At 39.9% G+C, this 15,121-nt stretch overlaps 1 pseudogene; it reads left to right on the top strand.

Annotated features, from left to right (window-relative positions):
* Positions 1-750: 750 nt before the first annotated feature.
* Positions 751-12,647, top strand: LOC105552143 (annotated as a pseudogene).
* Positions 12,648-15,121: the final 2,474 nt, after the last annotated feature.

The following is a 15,121-nucleotide window of genomic DNA, read 5'->3' as shown; positions in this document are numbered from 1 at the left end:
GAGGCAGGAGGAATACTTGAGCTCAGGACTTCAATTCTGCAGTGAGCTATCATCATGCCACTTCACTCTAGCCTGGAAAACAGAGTAAGACTCTAGAGCCTATCTCTAAAAAAAAAAGAAAAAGAAAAAGACAAGAAAGAAAGAAAAAGAAAAGGCAATTGCATCTATGCAAACAATCCCCTTCATTTGTGAAGACTTCTCTGAAGGTTCAAAGAAGAAAAAAGGTCTGAAACTAAAATGTGTGGATTATTGATTAGTTGTTAACTCATAGAAAGCCAGAAACATGGTTGCTTCTTTTTCCTTCTTAGCCCTACCTTCCAGTTCCATCTATAATTGCCAAATAAGTCTTGAACCTTCCTTCCCAAGTTCCCTCCGCATTGGGACCAGAGCACAATAGCTCTGAATTTACAGCAAATTTCTTCCAGAAATTTCTTGGAGATTTCCATCAAATGAATCATCATGTCATTATCTCTTAGTGGATGAAGACAATGAGTACTCGAGGGATTTTTCTAAGGCCAATTGACTTTTAAGGTTATTTGTAAAACGACTTTATTTTCTCCTAAGTGGTTTTATCTGAAGCCTCCAGAAAAACCTACTGAAATTTCAGAAAGGTGATCTTTTAAAAATCACTTTAGTTATTTAGTAATTCAATCATGTTAGTCATTTAGTTGGTTGATAGCATTTGTTCAATTTGAATAACACTCATTCAATTTACATATTCATTTAATTTTCACTCTCACACGGACCGCCATGGTCCTGCTGCACATGAAGTGGGGCAACGAGAGCCAGTTCCTTGGCGCCAGGGAGCACCAAGCGGGAGGAGCTTATGGTGCCAGTGGGCCAGGTCTACAATGAGCAGCTCAAGGTGCAGCACCTCTGCTCAGAAATGGAAGAAGTAGCAGAACATGACAAATTTCTCCCTCCTAATATGCAAGGACTGACTGATGATCAGATTGAAGAATTGAAGTTAAAGAAGAAAGAGGGTGAAAAATGTATGCATACAGACACGCACACACACACACTCACACACGCACACACACACATATCATAGGCTTAGCACCGAAAACTCTAAGTCACAAACTCAGACCTCAGGCAACTCACAAATTAGTAGTCACTTTTACATTAATGATGTGAACTTCACCCGTAAGATGCTGCTGATGTTTTTTGAAGTTTCAGGTAGAGTAGATCACCCTTTCTTCGACCAGAATGGCCACACAATTTATCATCCAAATACATACAGTTTCAATGGTGAACAGGGGCACTATTATTAATTATGCCTGGACCACAGGCTCACTTCCTTTTCTGACACACATCTGCACCCTATCTGAGCTTCTCACCGTACCTCATAAAGACTGACCACAGAACCTATAGCACTTTAATGGATATGCTGGTTTATATACAAATTCATCCTCCTCCAGATCATAAGTCTCTTGGATCTTGGCCTTTTCATCACCAGATCCTGTATTATGGTAGCTATATAGTATTTTAAAAAATAATAATAATAAGTATTAGCATCCCCCTAAGGAGGAGATTGGGCTGGTAGTGGCATGGCTTTCAGAGAGAAAGGTGCTTTTGAATTGCAGTAAGTATGGTCTACCCAGGAGATATTTATTCTTTCTATAAAGACTTTATTTAATGCACACACAACACTATTCATCTTGTCCAACCAAAACTATTGAAGCGATTTTACATATACAATATCATAACAGTATAATAAAGAATGTCTGTAATATTTTGACTTATACTCAGTAACGTAAGTTATTTTGCTTTTAACCGCCAGTTGCCTAAGATATCCAAAGCTATTCTCAAGGATCAACTTGCCTAAAGATTTTCACTTACTATGGGGACAATATTACAGAGAGTTTGGGGTTATTAAATCTCCTTGTAAACTATATGCAATCCCAAAATCTGAGTGACCCTGCTAGAAGCTCAGATGGGGCCCAGTTTTTGCACTCATGATCTCACTCCAAAACTACAGTGATGGCGCAACCATTGTCTGAACATTGCTTGTCACTGTGGCAGAGGGTCAGAATACTCTGAAGGTCCTATACTGGCAAATACTCCCAAGTGGCAGTGACAAACCTCACTGCTGCTGACCATTTATAGACCAGAACACATTACATGGCTCCACCTATGGACAAGGAGGCTAGGAAATGCAATCCTACGATCACGTACCATCAAGAGAGCCAGAAATACTTGTTAAAAGAACATTACTGTTTATCACACTTAAATTCCTGAGTTGAGATCTTACCGGCTAAAAGAAGAACCCTAGGAAAATATGAGAACTGATAGAATTCTGAGGCAACACAATTGTCAATGACTTTGGGCCCTGAGCTAAGGGTAGACACCTCCCGAACTTGTACAGAATTTACTTGCATAAACTCTGAGTAAATTCCTAAAACGAGAGCCTCACAAAAGAGCTATGCTCCCTAGACCCACTAGCTGCCATTAGAAACAGGAAATCTGCTACTTATTAGCAATTCTTCAGAACTCCCAAAAGAATCAAGCCACAAGTTACATTAAGAAGAATGAGATAGTAGGTGTCATGATTAATATTGATGAGCAGTTGGTGAACATCAGAAGTTGGGCACAAAGAAGAATGTATTGGGAGATGCCAATTTGCACCTTATGTGAATCAGCTCTGTTGGACTAGAGTTTAAAAGAAAATAATCACCAGGATGGGAGACACAATGAGTAGACTCAACTCTGAACCACTTGAAGAGAAAAATGAGACATATCAATTATACTTGTTCATTTTTAGCAGGTTGAATAGTGCCCCCAGAACAGATATGTCCAAGTCCTACTCCTAGTAACTGTGAATTTGACCTTACTTGGAAATTAGGTCTCTGCATATATAATTGTTAAGAATCTTGAGATGAGAACATCCTGGATTGAGGGTAAGCACTAAATCCAATGATAGGTATCCTTGGAAGAAGAGAAAAGGAGAACAGAGACAAGAGAGAAGGAGGCTATGTGAAGATGAAGGTAGGGATTGGAGTGATACATCTACAAGCCAAAAAAAGCCAAGAATTGCTAGCAGCCATGAGAAGCTGAAAGAGAGGAGTAGAACAGATTCTCCCTCAGAGCCTTGGGAAGGAAGCAACCCTAACAGCACACTCTTATGTAAGACTGCTTATCTCCAGAACTGTGAGAGAATAAATTTCTGTTGTTTTAAGCTATCCAGTTTATGGGATTTTGTTATGGCAGCCCTAAGAAACAACAATACCTTTAAGTGGAAAAGAGTTTTTTTTAAGTTTCAAAAATCCTAGAAGTTGGTGATAAAAACCCTGATAAAGAGATAATCTTAAAATCATACTGAAGGTATGATGGTAAGTATGATGGTAGCATCACAGGTGTGTGACGGCAGATAAGATGGGATTATGATGTGTGTATAATGGCAAGTGTGATGGGAGTATGATGGGGTTATAATACAGGTTTAGTGGGAGTATCATGGAGGTATGATGGCAGGTATGATGGGATTATGATGGGAGTATAATGCAAGTGTGATAAAAGCATGGTGGGGGTGTGATGGTAGGTGCAAGGGATTATGATGTGGGTATAATTGCAGGTGTGATGGGAGTGTGATAGCAGATGTAATAGGGGTACACTGAGGGTAAAATGGCAGGTTTGATGGTAGTATGATGGGCATATAATGGCAGATATGATGGGAGTATGATGAATGTATAATAGCAGGTGTGATGTCATTATGATGTGGGTATAATTGCAGGTGCAATTAGAGTATGATGGGGATATTATGGCAAGTGTGATGGGATTATGATGTCAGTATAATGGCAGGTGTGATGTGATTATGATGTGGGTATAATGGCAGGTGTGATGAGAGTATGATGTGGGTGTGATGACAGATGTCATGGTAGCATTGTGGGTATATGATGGCAGGTGTTGTGGGATTATGGTGTGGGTATATAGTAAATGCAACAGGAGTATTATGGTGGTACAATGGCAGGTGTGATGGGAGTATGATGAAGGTATAATGGCAGGTGTAATGAGAGTATGATGTGGGTGTGATGACAGATGTCATGGTAGCATTGTGAATATATGATGGTAGGTGTGGTGGGATTATGATGTGAGTATATGGTAAATGTAATAGGAGTATTATGGCAGTACAAGGGCAGGTGTGACGGGAGTATGATGAAGGTATGATGGCAGGTGTGATGAGAGTACGGTGTGGGTATGATGCAGATGTGATGCGAGTATGATGGGGGTGTGATGTTGGATATGATGGCACTTGTGCTGGGGTTAGCTGGGAATCCTACCCCACATTCCCTCCAAAATGTATGGCAGGCTGGGCTTCAGGAACTGGGTCAGAACCATTCTCAAGGCCTGTGATGCAAACGATTCTTTTACAAGACTTGCCTGTAGGCAAGAGGCAAGATCCCTGATGCTCTAGTGGTACAATTTAAGGTAAATTCTAAGAATAGGAAATAAATAAAAGTTATGTTCAAACCTAAGCACAAAAACTCATAATAATGTTCCAAAATTGAATTCATACCCAGCATTATGACACCAACATATCAACATGACAATTTTTACTGCAGTCCATCCTCTCTTATTCTTTCCAGCCTATGAGTCATATTGGGGTCACATTAATATCTGCGATGATCTAAGCTCTTAAATTGCATAACCCAAAATCACCTCCTAAAATTTCTCCTCCAAGTATTGCTTGGATGTAAGTGAGGTGTTTTATATGTGTTCTCCAATATTCCATTTTTATATTTTTCCCCTCTTTGCCCATTAGTTAATGTCCTTGCTGTCACAGCTACCAAGGACAGGGCTTGACATTGCCACTCCTGCCCAGGCTCCGTGGAACAATGTTCCTATGCCCGTGCTGCTTTCAGAACACTCGCAGACCTAGCTGCACATGCAGTGAGAACTTTGCAGAATTCCGCTTGGCTTTGACACGTCACTTCATCTCACATACAATTGTGAGACACCCCTACCTAGCATTTAGTGAGGTTGCAGAAAACCGCAGCAATTGCTTTTGTTGCCATTGTTGCAGATTTCAGAGCCTCCCTAATAAACAGGAAGGTAAGGCTTCCAGGAGTCAATTTGTAAGAGAACTATTGGTTGCAAGAGACTGAGACGAGGGATTTTGTACATGTTTTTAGGGGAAAAAAAATCAAAATGAGAAAGATACATGCCCCTTTCCCATGGCAACCCTGCCACCTTTTTTTTACTATGTGCAAAAAAGCAGCATGGCATCTAATCTAGGGTTTCACAGGGCTTCTAAGGACAACAGCTCCACCCTCACAGGAGTTCAGATTCAACTGAAAGAGGCATGCAGGAGTTAGATTTATGAAGATTAAAAAGTCAGCTTTATAACTGATAAAATCTAGATTGAATTGGACAGACTCACTCCGTGAGAAATCCTGCTGGTCAACCATAGCTCTGGTCAAACTCTCCGGGGCTGTGATTGACCAGCAGGACTTCTCATGGAGTGAGTCTTGGAGCCCTCGCCAAGCAAAAGGAGAGTAGAAGCAGCTTACTCAACCATGGCCTAGTTCTTCTTCCCACATCAGGAAAATCACTTACCTGGAGAGAAATAGGGTGTGGGCAAAGAGCTTTACCTTCTCCCAGGAGAAATTCCTCCAGAGGAAAGGAAATCCCCGCTATTCACCCTTGGAATCAAGTGGGGAACACATTCTCCCATTTCAGTGTTCCTTTTTGGGAAATGCACAATACCTTTCAAGGCCACAATCCACATCTGTTTGAGACTGAAGCTCTTATTTTTTGGCATTATGTTACACTTCCTCCTGGGAATCCCTGGTACATTACAAGTATCCAATAAATATTTACTAAAGTCAGAATAATTATTCTCACTATCATCATTCTTTCAGTCATAAATAAGTTGGAATTACTAAATGTATCTTTTCTAAAATGGGTGTTAAATATATGCAAATAAGAATAGCTGAAAACACTTGCCACATTCTTCCTGCAACATATTTCAAAATGAAAGCCGATGTGGAAATTTCTTCAGTTCGTGTGTCCCACAAAGCGAGTATGCTAGAAAAATCCTCTGTCATCAATCTTGATAGTAGGTCAGGTCTGGAACTGAAAGCTATAAAAAAAGCTTGTCTTTGGTTTGGAGATGTAATGTTAACCAGGTCAAATTCTCAAGAGTGCTTATTTTTAAAAAATAAATCTATACTGAATAAAGAAATTTGCACTTGATATAATTGCTTATTAGCCTGGGTATTTTCATCTTTAAAAATCAGTAACAGAATTTACATCTTTTAACAGTAGCTTGAGAAGTCACAGTAAAGGATAATGTTAAAGTAGCCTGTAATGCTGGAAAAACTCTCCTTAAATCTTGAAATCAATAGCTTCACTTAGGATGCATTCAACTGAAGGTTATGGAGGACAAAATTCAACTGACTGAACCAATCTAGGAACTTTATTTATTATCTTTAAAAAAAAAAAAAGTCTACCAGTAAGGCCCTCACAGCGTTGATTGATTCAGTAGCTCAAATACACCACCAGGGACTCAGTTCTTTCCACCTTTCTCTTTTGTCATTACATTGGCTTTTGCACTCAGACTTGTCACTTCCTGGCCACAATATGGCTACTATCTCTTGGTTAAATTATAGCTGTCACAATATGGCTACCACAGATCCGAGCATCTGTGTCCAAAGAATGGAAGAAAGTAGGCCTTGTTCTCAGATCCCTTATAGGAATGAGAAGAAGATACTTCCTTCTGTCTCATTGGCAGAATTCTGTTGTCTGCCTTTCTGTAAGCCAACCACTAGATAGAATAATAGACTTTCCATGACTGACTAACGTTAATTAAGATTCATTTTCTAGGGTTGTGAGGACACTCAGTTCCCATGAAGCACAAGGTGGCAAAGGTTTGGACAAAACTGGTTTTCAGTTACCAAGGGAGGGAGACTGGAAATGGCTGCTGGAGAGGAAAAGAAAAATTGTATCTGATGCATAAGCAATAACAAAATGTCTTAATTTGATAAGCTATCAGGAGATGCCTTCAGTGTCAATGTGTTTATAAGTACCTGTCAACATGGTTTTGATTGCAGCTGGTATATCTTGTACCTCAATCAATGTTGCCTTGGTATCAGGCAACAATAACAAAAAGGGTTTTTTTTGATTAATGAATGTATTTAGAAAAATTCCAATTGTTCAATCTGTACATTGTACAAGTCCCACATTTCTGTTTCTGAGAGGTGTTGGACTATTGTCTCACTTCATCACTGTGCTTATGTTAGACCAGAGCTAATTAAAATCCTTTTGTAACTTTAATTGAGTGACCATAATTCTCACTGCTCTAGGGTTTGACATTTCAACATCTTCAAATGAGCCTATATATTTCCTGAGACTAACCTATAGGCTGATTTTTAAAAATTGAACTTCGCAAAAATTTATCTAGCTTTGGAAAAGCAATATTCAATAGTTTTTTCACTCAGGTGATTTAGTAAATGGTTTTTCACTGCCTCCTATGTCCTGAGCACTGTTCTAGGAGCTTGATACAGGCAGATACAAGGTTTGCTTCCAGTCCAGTGAGGGGAATTCAGACAAGCACACACTGTGATGGTAGTGAATTTGCTAAATGCTCCAGAAGGCATAAGAACACAGGGTTGTAGTGGCCTTTGGGAGGTCATGATGGATTCTGCCTTACAGAAAAGCAGACTTCATGATGGAAATGACATTGGTGATAACTCTCGCAGGACGAGTGGGTGAAAGGACATGTCAGAAAGCAGTAAAACCATAAAGACGAATGTGAAGAGATAGTGAAGGCACAACATATTTTGGGACGGGTGTGGAGCTCTTGGGGTGAACAGGTGCACAATGGTTGGAGAAGTGGGTACATCTTGAAGGGAACTAGAACCTTTCTCAATAGAAGAGCCATTCCTTTTCTTTCTGAAGTGTACTATATCCCAAACATTGTTTCATTCATCTATTAAATATTTCTTATGGGTCTAGGGAACAGAAAATGCTCAGAATTTTATAAGACTAAGTCTCAAAAAATTATAAATCTTGTTTCCTACATCCTTACTCCATCTCTCTCCTCTGTCTCCTTCTTTCAACCTATAAGCATTTTCAAGCTTACTTTACTTAAAAATGTCTCCCTTCATCCTTCTCCTTCTCAGACCAGCACTGTACTCACCTTCTTCCCTTGACCACTGCAGTTCCTGAAAAACTGTTGAAGACATACTTTCATATTTTATTAACTCCTCAACCTATTGCAATGCTTTCTACATTCTGATAAATGTTACCACCAAACACCATCAAATCTGTTTTCAGTTTTCAGTCCACTGATCTCTCTGAGTCTTACCATTGTTATCCATACCTTCCTCCTTGAAACTCTCTTCTTTTGAGTTCTAAAACAGCACTTTTTTCTTCTCCTGTATCCGATGTCATTTCTTCTCAGATATTTGCAGTATGCTCCCCGTCAGCCCACCTCTCAAATGTTAGTGTTCCCTGCTCTGTTGGCCTCATTTTTTTCTGTTCTTTCTCTCTGGTTTCTCCCTAGATGATATTACCTGAAATCACAGCTTCAGTTAGTGTGGGCTCATGATTCCTAAATCTATTTTCAAAGACCTAACCTTACTACCAAACCAGGGACCTCTATTTCCGACTGATTCCTACATAATTACCCAGGATTCTGAAGATGTCTCTCATTTATCACATCTGAGGTCAAACTCCTCATCTGTCTCATATACATTTTCTTCTTTCCTATATTCAGTCTTCGTTAATAGCATAATGTGGATTAAGAAGTCTAACTGTGCTCAGAAAGATGACTGGTTTGATTTCTAAAAATCTGGGTCAGATCAGATAACAAAAGAGATAAAATGGCAAGGAGGTCATGGGTGCTTTGAATGTAATGTTATGTCATATCCATACTCAAGGTGTTAGACTTGTGAAGAGTTCCTACAGGCCTTCTCATTTAGAATGCATTAGAATCACCTGGTGGGATTTGCTACAACAGAGATTCCTGCTCCTGAGATTCTAATTCCTGGGGTCTGCTGTGGGGGGTGAGAATTTGCATTTCTGGATAGTTTCTAGGTGATGCTGATGCTGTTGGTCCGTGGATTACACTTGGGTAGCAGTGCCCTAGAGAACATCAACTTTAATTTCGATGTATTATCCAGCCTATGACTTGTTCTCATGGTCCTGTTTACCATGGTCTTAGTCTTAGCTGAGAAAGGCATTAAAGTGTAGCAGCTAAGAGTGTGGTCAGTGGAGCCATGCCTAGATTTGAATCCTGGCTTTCTTCATTACTGTAGTTGTGTGACACTGGGAAGTTACCTAGCCACTCCTTTATTTGGTACCCTTAAGTGTAAGATCAAAATGATAATAATAATAATACTTTTTTCTTAGGTTGTTAAGAGGATTGAGGTCATTCATGTAAAGTACTTGGTGGCACAGGGGAGCCTGCCTCATGGTAAACTCTCAAAAGATGTCTGTTTTTATTCATGGTTATAGTTTGGATGGGGAAGAATGGCAAGAAATTAAGCTAACAATCTAGCTCTGGCTCTAGAGTCTTTAAATTATATCACCCACTACTCTACTACTCACCCCAGAACATTTCCCCTCATTTCTTGATGATTTTAGCATCTGGCTCATTGTCACTCTATAATATCACAAGAATAGCTTCATTCTTGGAAATTCCAATGTTCTCATAGATGATCCTCCTAACATTCAGTCTTCTCTATTCCTTGAACTCTTCTCTGCCAGTGATCTGTCCTCCACATTCCCTCCACTCCTCATTCTCATGATCATACTCTAAAATTTATTCAGTAGTCTCCACCCATCCCTAAACTCGATTTCACATACTCTACCCTGACCAACACTTGCTACCTTCTCAGCTCACCCCTCCTAGCACCTCAGTTCCCTTCAGTCCTATGACCCCTAAGAGCTTTCCATTGATCCTATCATCTCCCATTCTCTCTTGTCCTTCTGATGTCATCTGTCTTCATCTCACTTGGGTTAAGTTTCATAGGCAATTACTATAATCACTACTGTTGCACACTCTGTCAATTCCCTGCCCAGTCCATGCCATGCTCATGCAGTTGAACTTGGCTGTGGCAAAGCTCATAGCCACACAAACAGACTTTACTCTCATGTCTCTGAACCTTAACTGGCTCAGCAATGTTTCCATCTTGCACTAGTCCATCCACTGATCTACTCTAGAACATGCTTTCTTTACTGGATGCTTTCTTTATTTCAGGACACCTCAATGTAGATGTTGTTTAAATGCCCTGCTCATGTTCCTTGGGCCTTTCCCCTTTAGTCCACCTTCCATCTGCCAGTGTCTGTACTCTTTGACCTGTGGCTTTTCACCAAATAAAAAGCTGCTCTGCCCATGTATATGCAGGCTGACCATGGTGAGAAATGAACAGCACCCAGGCACATCTCCACACTTCCTATCATGGTCCAAGCCTCCTAGATTACTGCAGTGGCCATGGACTTGCCTCCCTATTTCATCTTACTTCCCCAATTATCTGCAGAAGAATGCATTTAAAACTTAAATCAGACTACATCATTTCTCTGCTAAATACTCTGCAATGGTTCCAAATGCTCTTCAAAGTGATGGTCTAAGTTGTTACAATGGCTGGCAGTCTTATCTGGTTCTTATAGCCTTTGTGGCCTTATTCCCTAATCCACACCCATTCATTCACTCTGCTCAGGCCACGTTGACCTTCTTGGTGTCCTTCCAACACACCAGGCACACTCCTACCTTAGAGTGTTTGCACTGGCTGTTTTCTCTTCCCAGAAGCCATTCCATAGAAATCAGAGAACTCCCTGACTTTTTTTTTCAAGTTTTGCTCAAATATCCCCTCAATTAGACCTATATTGGCCATCCTATTTAAAATTACAATCTTCCATGAACCCCTTAACATCCCCCTTCACCCACACCCTACTCAACTTTCCTGCTCAACTTTTCCTTACTGCCACAGCATGTATCTCCTTCTGTCACTCCATAAAAAGTATTTATTTATTCTGTCTCCACCTATCCAAAGCAGGAATCTTTGTTTTGTCTGCTGATGAATTCCTAGGGATTACGCAGTGCCTGGTGCAGAGTGTATGCTTAATAAACATATTTAATAATAAAAGTCCCCAGTTCAGGTTGTGAAGAGTTTTGAACACCCTGCTACACTATAATTCAGATTTTACCCTGTAGGCCATTAGAAGTTATTCCAAGCTTTTGAGTGTGCAAATGAGAGATCAACTGCATATCTTAGAGTCCTAACTCTGCTGCATTGGGTGAATGAATGGAGAATGGATTGTAAGGGACAGAGAATGTAAGACAAGACCAGAAGGAGCAAAGGAACATTGTTGAGCACTTATTATGAGTCAGACACATCAGCCAGTGCTGATGACACAATGGTGAATTATATGGTTTGGCTATGTGTCCCTACCCAAATCTTATCTTGAATTGTAATAATCCCATATTGTGTGTAGGACCAGTGGGAGGTAAATCAATTATGTGGGCAGGTTTTTCCCATGCTGTTCTCATGATAATGAATAAATCTCATGAGATCTTATGGTTTTATAAAGCAGAGTTCTCCTGCACATGATCTCTTGCCTGCTGCCATGTAAGACATGACTTTGCTTCTCTTTCACCTTCTGCCATGATTGTAAGGCCTCCTCAGCCATGTGGAATTGTGAGTCCATTAAACCTCTTTCCTTCATAAATTACCCAGCCTGTGGTATGTCTTCTTATCAGTTTGAGAACAGACTAGTACAGTAAACCAAACTCACCTGGTCCTCAAGAAGCTTGCGTTGAGGGTGGCTGGGTGGGTGGTTGAACAAAGGAAGAGTGGCAGTAGGCGGAAAACAAAGAATTATACACATATGTAGGCAGAAACTCCAAGTCCAAGTATAGAAAGGTAAGTGATGCTATGAGAAGAGACAGCAGTGAAGCTAAATTTCACATGAGGAATGAGGAAAGGCTTCTTGAACACATGATGCTTCAGGGAGAGCTGAAGGCTGAATAGGAGTGAGCCAAGTTAAGAAGGGAGGGGAATGCATTACAGGAGACAGTGGGCAGGAAGGAATTGTGGAGCAAGAACCCTTAGCACTTTCTAGGAACTGAATGAGGTTGTGAGCTGGATACCAGAGAGGGTGGTAGTGGGAGGTGAGCCTGGGGAGGCGAGTGGGTCAGATTTCACTGTACATCATGTTTACTCCAAATCTAGTGAGACAATGGGAAGAGCCAGAACTCACTTGAGGCTTCTAGTCCCATCTATGCTTCACCATACCTGTGTCTTCATGGCTTTCCCTGGTTCTGGGCCCAGGCAGATGCTCTGCCCACATCTGTGGAACCCAGGCAGATGCTCTGCCCACATCTGTGGAACCACATTCAACCAAAGCAGAGAATACACAGTGGGCTTGAGTTTACTCTTCATTTTAGTTGTCTGAGTTGAAGTGACCCCCATTAAATAGTGAAGATTTGAATAAAAGACTTCTGTATTCTCATTTCAGTTTATCTTTACCTTTACAAAGTGGAAAACTTCTCAGGATACCTGAGACCAGGAGTTGCCAATAATAGTTCACAGCCGCTTCCTCCAAAAAGTGCCAAAAGCGCACAGTGTCCCCACAGGCCAAGGCTTTCTGCTGTAGTCCGAGCCGTACTTCAGAACTGGGAAGCTTTGGGCCCCATTTTTTTCAACTAATGTTCTCTGAGCATTCTGAACACAGCCTAGAGTAAAAAATGTTGATTATCTTGACTGTGGATATGGTCTTATGGGTTTATACACATATCGACTTTTATGAAATTGTATTTCATGTCACTTAAACTTCAATAATGCTTTGAAAAAAGAAGTTTAAGATGTATTTTTGGCACTTCTATATTTGGTGCTTCAGTTATATTAGCTAAGAAAATAAAATAATGAATGAAATCATGCTAAAAGGGTACCAAAATGAGAAATCAAATCTCTTCCCTATATGAAACACAAACACCAGGTCTAAAAAATGGGTCACAGAGTCACATTCTTTTCGCTGCATTTTCCTATAACACTACTGGGAGTAATTAAACTAGATTAGTGACATTTCATTTAAAGGGAGAACAAGTCCCAATATAAGCAAAATGCTAAAAATCAACTATCATATCATTCTGTTGTTCTAAATAGTGTGGATATGTTGAATAATTGCTTGTTATTTGAGAATTCTTCTGCTACTCAGAAGACTTAACCTGCACCTTATGAACTGGAAGTATTTAAAGCATTTGCTTTCACTGGGGACTGGCGGGCAATGGAGAATGTAGATGCTGGGAATGGAGTTGGAATTAGTTTAGCTCCTTCCCTACTCCCTCCCACTCCTAAGCCAGAAGAAATGTTTAGTCAGTGAATTTCTAATGTTGGCAGCAAGTCTGTTGGTTAAGAAAGTGATTTGAAGTAAACCTTAATTATGCCCAGGGTTGTCCTCTCTTTACTCACATGGCCTCTCCCCTCTTCCACCATCCAGGAGAAGGAATCCTCTTGTACCTTATCCAGGGAGGAAGACAAAAAGAAGGATAGGAGTCCCTGCGAAATCTTAGTGCTCAGCATCAGACAGATCACTCTTTAATTTTCCAAAGGAGAAACTGCCCTGACGGGATGCAATGAGAGGAGAGGAGGTTAGAGGCTGAGGTCCCTTCAGAAAGAAAGCCATCAGGATTTAGATAGGAAGTCAGGGTCTAATCACCAGGTCTAAGTCCGAAAATAACCCAATCTTAGGAGAAAATAGAAAATAAAGTCAGAACCAAGTCAAACTCACATTCTCAACATAAAATCCAGGAAGATGCAAACTCATGCACAGAGTTTACTCTAGAAGGAGCCTCACATGACACAAGTCATTTAGAAGTAGAGAACACCCCCACTGGGCAGGTACTGCTAATATCTTGTCTTTGACTCTCAGGGAAGAATCCAAGAGATACAGCTTTGATATTCAATAGTTGGGTAGGGGAATGTAGGTTGCTATCAGGAATTATTTTATGAGAATATTTGTAGAACTCAGACTTGGCCAGGAGAGCATAGGCTAAATTTCTTTTCTTTCCCCTAATTTTCATCTTTTTAAAATTCAAAACAGAATAGAAGAGGTTTACATTAAGGGTTTTCTCTCTTAACTTGTGGTATTTAATTTTGTTTATATAAATATAGAAAGACAGCAGTCTAAAAAGACCCAAAAAATAGTCTTAACATTTTTGGAATACAATATATTTCTTTCTGGACTCAGAATCACAATTTTAATATAACAGCCTCTAATGAGGACAGAATCCATTAGTTAAATAAATAAACCATTAGAATGGTAGCAAAAGTGCCAGTTTAGGTAAACTTACTCTGAGGCAGATGGCAGCTGATTCTTGGACAAAAGATAGAGAATAAAATTACCAACACAGCCCTGAAGCTAAGAAAACTCAGGACAAATTTGGAGCAATTCAGCAACTTCATTATGCGATAATGTTTCATATTCCTAATTAGTACCCTTTCCATTTCCCACAGAAGAAAAACAAAGTTCATTCTGCAGAGAAATGGTCTCAATTTAGTATTCATTAGTTTAAAAGCTAAAATTGAGTGTTCTGGTTTTCTCTGGTAAATTCAAAAGTTTATCAGTTTGTTTATTATTTGCTTAAATACGTTTCTTACTGATTTTTTACTTTAAAAAATTGATGTTAAATTACAAAATATTTTTATAGTATTACTCAGAACAATGTGTTCAGATTTTGTTTGAAAAGTTTACCCCACAGATTCTAATTGTTTGAAGTTCATTCTAGAAATCAAAATGTTCTGGGATTTAAGTAAAATTAACCTTTGTTAATGGGCTATTATTGAAACACAATTGTGGTTTATTTTCAAAGCTCACCCTTGCTTTAAATGGGGCTTTCTCATTTGCATCAGATTTCTGAGTTCTTCCTGCAGAGTTTTTTTTTTTTTTTTCTGAGAAGAAGTCACAGTTTGGAATGCAGTGCCATGATCTTCGCTTACTGCAACCTCTGCCTCCCGGATTCAAGTGATTCTCCTGCCTCAGCCTCCCAAATAGCTGCAATTTCAAGTGCCAGCCACGATGCTTGGTTAATTTTTGTATTTTTGGTAAAGACAGGGTTTCACCGTGTTAGCCAGGCTGGTCTCGAGCGCCTGACCTCAAGTGAACTGCCTGTCTTGACCTCCCA

The sequence above is a fragment of the Mandrillus leucophaeus genome, unplaced genomic scaffold, assembly GCF_000951045.1.
Source record: "Mandrillus leucophaeus isolate KB7577 unplaced genomic scaffold, Mleu.le_1.0 Scaffold545, whole genome shotgun sequence".
NCBI classification, from domain to species: domain Eukaryota; kingdom Metazoa; phylum Chordata; class Mammalia; order Primates; family Cercopithecidae; genus Mandrillus; species Mandrillus leucophaeus.
Note: the sequence above shows the minus strand (reverse complement) of the source record. Positions and strands in the feature narration are given on the sequence as shown.